This window comes from Phaseolus vulgaris, chromosome 8 (assembly GCF_000499845.2).
Source record: "Phaseolus vulgaris cultivar G19833 chromosome 8, P. vulgaris v2.0, whole genome shotgun sequence".
NCBI classification, from domain to species: domain Eukaryota; kingdom Viridiplantae; phylum Streptophyta; class Magnoliopsida; order Fabales; family Fabaceae; genus Phaseolus; species Phaseolus vulgaris.
In genome coordinates this window covers 33,008,543-33,016,510 of record NC_023752.2, presented here as the reverse complement: position 1 = coordinate 33,016,510, position 7,968 = coordinate 33,008,543, and positions in this window count along the sequence as shown.

Sequence of the window (7,968 nt, the reverse complement as noted above, 5' to 3'; positions counted from 1 at the left end):
GGTGAAAACAGAAAGAGGAAAGGAGAAGGAGATGCCCAGGTGAAAAGAGAAGAAGAAGAAGCAGAAGCCAGAGTGAGGGGGAGAAAAACCCTAGCGCGGGTTCGAGAGAGGGAAACAGAGAAAATGAATGCATGATAACCAGAATGATAAATGCAATCGGTAAAGATGACCAAAAAGGGGCCAGGGAGAAGAAAAACCATACCTTTGGATGATCGCAAGAGATTTGGCAGCAGAGAATTTGAGGAAAGAAAGGTGCGCAGAGGAAAGTTCGCAGAGAGTCTGGGAGTCGAATGAAGAAGATGAAGGAACAGTAAAGGAGCGCGCCAATTTGAATAAGAGAAGCGCTAGCGACGCACAGCGCTGGCCGTCGATGGGGCCACGTGTCGCGAGATCAAGAGAAGAAGTCCAAACGTTAAAGAAGCAGCACGTGAGGTGGCACGTGAGGCGGCCCCACTTGCCACGTGGACTGAGGGCACGACCACTTAGTCTCTTCGCTGAGAACGAGTTCTCGACTCGAGACTGGGGGGCTTGTGATCCGATCGGTCATCGGTAGTCGATGACGTCAGCAGCAGAGAACCACGTGGACCACTCGCAGGGTGACACGTGGACCAGGTGGCAGAGAGGTCAGGGAGACGATCGTCAAGAGTGGTGATCGGTGGTCAGTAACCAAGCGACCACCGACAGATCAGGCGGCAGAGAGGTCGGGGGACAGATCATCCAGAATGGTGATCGGTGGTCAGTAGCCAAGTGGCCACCAACGGACCAGTTCTCAGACTCGCGCCTGGAGGCAGAGCGCGAGAAGCGAATAAACACTGACTGATCAGTCATCGGGTGTATTGTCATCGGGGTCTCGTGTTACACGCAGTTAAACTGGGACTGAGGTTCCCAGCGAGAGCGTTACGCATGGATTTCGCATGAGCACACCTCAGGGAATCATGCACGAGAGTGGCCTGAGGGAACTAGTAAACCAGTCAGTGATTGGTGATTCCCTCAACCCATTACGTGCGTGGCATCGTGAAGGGTAAGTCGCCTACGCAGAGAGCAACATTTGGTGAGTGTGCCTAGACCAGCCACACCCGACGTTCTCCTAAGAGTATGCGATTTACCCAGATAAGAGAAATATCCTAAGCTACTCCGCAAGGGCGTAACTTAGGCACACAAAGAGAAGCGCTAGAGCCCTTCCAATAAATGACACGTGTGTGGTTAGATGTGAGTTGCAGGCCTCCACGTGTCACCATCTGAGAGGGGTGCGGTCCAGACAAAAGTGCACTCCGTACCATTAAGGGTACAGACAGGCGCAGCCCAGCGCAGAGACGCGCGGACACGCACAGACACCCACACTCTCTGATTCTGCAGGTACACTGTCTCTGAAAAGCGTAACAGGTTTCTGACACATGCCAGAAAAGCATAACAGAATTCTGTTATGCCCAGAAACAGAGACAGAGAGATAAAAGGAGGAATCAGGGAGAGAAGTGGAGGATACGAAAAACAGAGAGCAAGAGTTTTTCACACACACTACTAGTTTTCTGATTTGGTGGTTCTGTGGACTAACTTGATCGTCGGAGTGCAAACGGCCGCCAGAGGCGCCGTCTGTGTGTTTTGCAGGTCACATTTGGAGATCCAAGAGAAGGTTCTGAGGGTGATTCTGCAGAAGACGCAGTCGCATAGACAGGGCAGAGAGTGCTACGAAGCGATTTCTCCACGTTCGAGTTGCCGGCAGGATCAAGGGGAAACTGTAACCCTGAGTAAACCACTTAGTAGAGGTTTTAACCCTAGATAATTTAAAAATAAACCCCGTTAAAACCATTTTTTCTTGTAGTGTATGTTTTTATGAGGAGCATCAATGATGTTGGTAAATAAGAAAGATGAGTGATGGAAGAGGCCCCAACACCAATCCTTTAAGAGGCCACCAAAATGTCACTTTGTGACAACCACTAGAGTCATGGTCAAAGAGGGGTTAAGAGGACACATTTTTACATGTCATAAACTCTAGTTTGGAATAGCTTTTTAATTCTTGTCAAAGTAGTATAGGAATTTTCTTTTGTAAAATTGTTTAATTTGTAATTAGGATGAATTTTGGCTCCTAAAAAACCAGCCTAAGTTAGATTACGGTTTCTAGAAACTCCTAATCTAACTAAGGCCAGTCACTTTAGGCCTAATAGCCTCACATGAGACACACCATGTTACGCTTGTCATTTGTGCTTGAATTAGGCGCCAACTTCATTTCATTTGGTTTGAATTTCATTCCCATTTGGATATTCATTTCCCGTCTTCCTTAGGCTATAAAAGGAGGAGCCTACCTCATGTTTTGACAAGATTAATTGAATAGTGAAATGCTGCCAAAATTGTGCCATTCTCACTCTTTGCCTAAACTCTCTTAGGAATAGGCTTTTAATCTTCAAACCTTCACCTACAAAGGGAGTTGGCCGAACCACTCCTACTCTTCATACTTCTCATGCACCTCCAAGGCTAACATCACTCTTAGGAGAGTCTGGTTCCACCATCAATCCATGGAGCTTCCTTATTCATCAACAAAAACCGCAAGAAAGGGGACACAAATCCATCATTTGGTATCATGAGCATAGGTTCTACAAGAGCTAAGTGTCTTCTCTCATTTTTGTGTTTGTGTTTTTCTTATTTCTGTGTTGTTCATCACTTGTTCATGTTGTCTTGCTATTTTTTGCTTTTTAATTTGATTTAGTTGTTGTTTTAAGCAATTCAATTGGTGCAAAATGTTCAAATTGTTCTTGAGCTTCTTATTTTTATATTTTATGTAGGAATCTATATGAAATTGTGTTGCTGTTTTAATTTTAGGTTGTTTGAGTCTTGTTTGAAATTTTGTTCGGTTCATATGATTTGTCTTAAGTCATTTTATTTTCTGAATCCTATTATGTTTGTCTAGTCATGTATTTCCTAATTTGTCATCAAATCCTTGTTGTGCTGAATTTGTTGACAATTTTGGTTTCTTGATTTAATTTGAGTCCAGAATTATATTTTTGTGTTTGTTGATCCTTTGGTGCAATTTTATTTTAGTTTGAGTTCATATTTGTATGCTAGTTCCATACAAATTCATATACATCTACTCCAGTGTGTTTTTGAAGTTTCTTATTCTTTTTTTAAAATTCCAGAATTAGTACTCCTCTGTTTTTCAAATTCTGCACTGGCTGTTTTTTGTTATGAAATTTAAATACGTTGAATAAAAATTTTGAAAATCTGGATTAATACAGTTTGATGTGTTAGAAAATCAAGAAAAAAATAATCAGATGAAAAGACAAAATAGAAAAAAATTTGATAAATAATAAAAAAAAAGTGCATTCTGGCACCAAAATATACGGTAGTTGGACAGTGATTTTGAACAATTTATCACAATTATTTGGTGCATGTTTTTGGTGTGATTCCAGCACCAAAAGCTTGCTAAGACATTGAATCGTTTGTGGTTAAATTTTCAGAAGCAAATTCAAAATAGCCAGCTCAGCATAAATATTTTAAGTCACGCTTTCTGAACCTAAATTTTTCCAGTAGTGCTGTTTGGTTTATCAAATCAATTCTAGTGTCTTTCTTTAGGTACCTTTTGTGTGTCATCCTTTATTGAGTGCCTATTTTTATTTGCTTGTCCAATATCATTCTAAACTCTTTCTAAGTTGTGTCACATAATTCAAATCCATTTGCTGCGGTGCTGTTTTAAAATTTAATTTGTTTTTTGCTTTCTTTTCTTGACCTCTAAATTGTTGGTGGATAAATTCAATTGGTGTTTGTTAAGTGGAATTGACTTTGTGGTGAGTCTAGCTCTACTTAGTAGGTACTGTTTTGGAGAATTTAATTAACTATTCATAAGAGGTTAAGGCAAGGAGCAGCAACAAACACAAATACAAATACCAAACACATACACTTTGAAGGACACAACAAAGAAGAGCAACTACAAGCCAAAGGAGTGCATAGTATAGAAAGCTGAAATTTAATTTGTGCAATTCAATTTCTTTGTATTTCTTTGAGTTGTAATTACATTTAACCTTTGTTTAATTAGCGGATTAATTACGTGTAGACGGTGAGTGTGTCTTCAAAGGCTCAAAGTGTCTAGAAGCCTGACCTAGGAAACACCTAGTTTAAAGCTTTGTAGATTAACAATCTTTAATTGTGCTTAGCTAGTTTGCTTTATGTTAATTACTTGTATAGCTTAGCTTAATTGTTTACGTTAATTACTTGTATAGCTTTTCTTAATTGTTTTGTTTGTTAATTGCTTTGCATTGTTTTCCTTTGCATAAAATTTGACTTTTCATTCCTCATTGTGATCTAAGTAATTTACTTAGAAAAAGAATTGTGTGAAGTTTTTGAGGGATAGGTTTTGGCAAGGAAAGACTTGGTACCTAAGAAGTCCTAGTGACTCACCTCTCTTTCCTGGAAAGCTACCTTCACTACTTTCCTCTTCTTTCTTGAAGTAAAATACTTTTAAACACAAATCTTTAGTCATGTCAACTCACTCTTCTAAATCTAATGAAAGTGATATAAAGTCCATCAAATCTCTTATAAAACAATTAGCCAAGGACTTTCAATCACTCTCATATAGACAATTGGAGCATGAGGCCCAAATCAAGGAGTTGAGAATGACTAAAGAAAAGGATGATATTTCTCAAAAATAAAAATAAAAATACGCTCTTATGCATCTAACTCTAAAGATCATGATTCTTTTGGGGAGGAAAGCCTTAGGATAAATGAGTATTATCAACCACCCCCTAGAAGAACTATAAGAGATAGAAGAGAACAAGAGAGCCCAAGAGAGGTTAGGGTAGACCTACCCCATTTCCATGGAAAATAAAACGTAGAAGTATATTTAGATTGGGAAATGAAGGTAGAACAATTGATGGCATTTCATGAAGGTCTTCTTGAATCATGTAATGAAAAGGGGTGCGAAAGCTATGAAGGTGTGTGAGCAAGATCCTCCTAAGAGTGGTGTTGATCTTGAAGGTGCATGATGTGTATGAAGCTAGGGAGGTTCGGCCAACCCAAGGAGAGGTGAAGGAGATGAAGTTTAGAGCCTAGAATTCTAGGGAGAAGCAAAGCTTGGCACAAAATGGCAGCATAACTTTACTCACAATAAACTTGCAAATACAAGGTGTAGGCCTCCCTATTTATAAGCTACTTGGCCGTAAGTTTTAAGCTAATGCCTAATGAAATGAAAACCAAATTAAATGCAATTCACAAAGCCAAGTGCCATGTGCTCATGACCGGCCACACCTAGAGAGTTTCTAGCATGTTTCACTCAAATATGCTTTCTACACTACTCTAATTACTAAGCACCCCTAATGGGCCTTTATGCAACATGTACAAAGCTTTCTCTCTACCATCCGTGGCTTCATTCAATTGGGCTTGAATATGCTTAGCCATTGACCTTGTGATAGGTCCTAGACGGTCTAGGTCTCCTCCTAGACGCTCCATGGGTAGCCTTTCCTCTTTACGTCCTAGACGCTCCATCCTTCTAGCTAGACGCTCATCATGGTCTAGACCGTCTAGTGTTGGGCTTTGGCTTTCATGGTTAGATGTGCTTGGCCCTCTTCCATCAACAATTATTTGCTTGCCATAGAGTGAGTGAAGAAAGAAAAATACCCCTGGCCATTCTTAGTTTCCAAGGGAACGCTATGTATTGGTGGACATCTTTAGAAAGAGATAGGCGTCTTCATAGGGAGCCTCCCATAGAGTATTGGAATGACCTTAGGGGAGCCCTAAGGCACCGCCATATTCCCTCCTACTATAATAGGGAGTTGATGGACAAGCTCCAAAGACTCCAACAAAGAACAATGAGTGTAGAGGAGTATAGGCAAAATATGGAGCTTTATATGATGAGAGCCTCCATTAGGGAGAATGAGTCCACCACCATAGCTAGATTCTTAAGTGGGCTAAATCTTGAGATAAGAGATAGGGTTGAACTTCTACCTTATCAAGACTTGAATGACTTGGTTCAACTTTGTATCAAAGTTGAACAACAAAATTTAAGGAAAACTTCAAGTCATAAGGAAGGTTCATACTCCAACTCTTATCCAAAAAGAGAAATTAAAAGGGAGGAGAGTACATCTAAGGAAACACCAAAAGAGACTCCCAAAAATATAAGTAAAGATATGCTCACTCCACCCATTCGCACTAGGGATGTTAAATGTTTTAAATGCTTTGGAAGAGGACATGTGCAAGCACAATGTCCAAACCAAAGAACCTTTTTTTTAAAAGGAATAGATGAATATACTAGTTGTGACGAGGAACCTAGTGAGAAAGAAAAAAGGGGAGATGAAGAAAGAGTGTATCCTTTAGAGGGGGGATTATTGATGATTAGAAGAACCCTCAACAACCAAACTAGTGTAACCATGGAAACACAAAGAGAGAACATCTTTCACACAAGATGCAAAGTTTTAGAAAACGTATGTTTTCTCATTGTGGATAGTGGTTCATGTTGCAATTGTTGTAGCACTAGATTGGTTGAAAAATTAAATCTACAAGTAGTCCCTCATCCTAAACCTTACAAGCTTCAATGGATAAATGAAGATGGGGAACTAATTGTAGATAAACAAGTGAAAGTCGAGTTTTCTATAGGTAACTACCAAGATAATGTTTTATGTGATGTAGTACCTATGGAAGTTTGCCACATCTTATTGGGTAGACCATGGCAATTTGATAAGAAAACCTTGCACAATGGTCTAACCAACGAGATTTCCTTCACCCACAAGAAAAAGAAGTTTGTACTTAATCCTTTACCACATTCCCAAGTGGTAAGAGATCAAATACAAATGAAATAAAAGAGGGATGAAGAGAAAAGAAAAATCAAAATAGAAAAAGAGAGAACCCTTAAGGAACAAAAGGCGTGGGAGAAGAGTGTTCCTTCCCACAAGGTCATTCAACAAGGCAATCCATTTAAAAATACCTTTGAAAATATGCTTATTGTTGAAAAACCTAGCCTTATCTTTTGTAAAGGAACACTTGCAAGTCTAATGAAAAAGGAATCCTTAGTGGAGGATTGCCTAGACAAAAAGGTAGTAAATTATTTTGAATATGTACTAAGATATCACCAACAAGTGAAGGTCAAGTTATCTATAGGCATCTACAAAGATAAATTTTTATGTGAGGTAGTGCCTAAAGAAACTTGTCATGTCTTATTGAGACAATCATTGCAAAGTATTAAAATTTTCATGAACAATGGTTGTATCCACGAGACTACCTTCATACATAAAAGAGAATTTCTTCATGAAGGAGAACTCATGGACCAAATTAGAGTTGATAAAACTCTAGAGATTTTAAAAGGAAATTTCTTTTGGTCACCCATGAGAAACGATGTTCAAAGACATTACCCTAGATGCATTTCTTGTTTTAAAACTAAAACTAAGGCAATGTCTCATGAACTCTATACTCCTTCACCTTTTGCAAATGTTCCATGGGAAGATATAAGCCTAGATTTTATATTAAAGCTTCCTTGGACAACAAAAGGTTTTGATAAAATTTTTATGGATAAGTTCTTCTCTAGAGAAGTAATAAGACTTCATGGTTTATCTCCAAGCATAGTATTGGATAGAGCTCCACAATTTGAAAACCATGTTTTGAGGATTCTTTTGGAAAAACTTGGAACTAAGTTGTATTCTTATCATCCTCAAACGAATGGTCAAAATGAAATTGAAAACATAGCTCTTCCTACTATGCCTGGAGTAATCATGAAAGGCAAACACAACTCTAGAGATGAGTATGCATACAATAGAGTAGTTCACAAAACTACTTATATTTCTACATTTGAGGTTGTATGTGGGCTTAATCCTCTTTCTCTTTCTCTTTTTGATTTGTTACCATTTCCTAATCCACAAGGATTTGTGCCTAAGGAAAAAGTAACAAAAACTGAAAATGTTAAAATGCATAAGAGGATTAAAGAACACATACAACAACCAAAAGAGAAATATTGTAAAAAGTTGCCAAAAACAATAGAAAAACAAAAAGAATGGC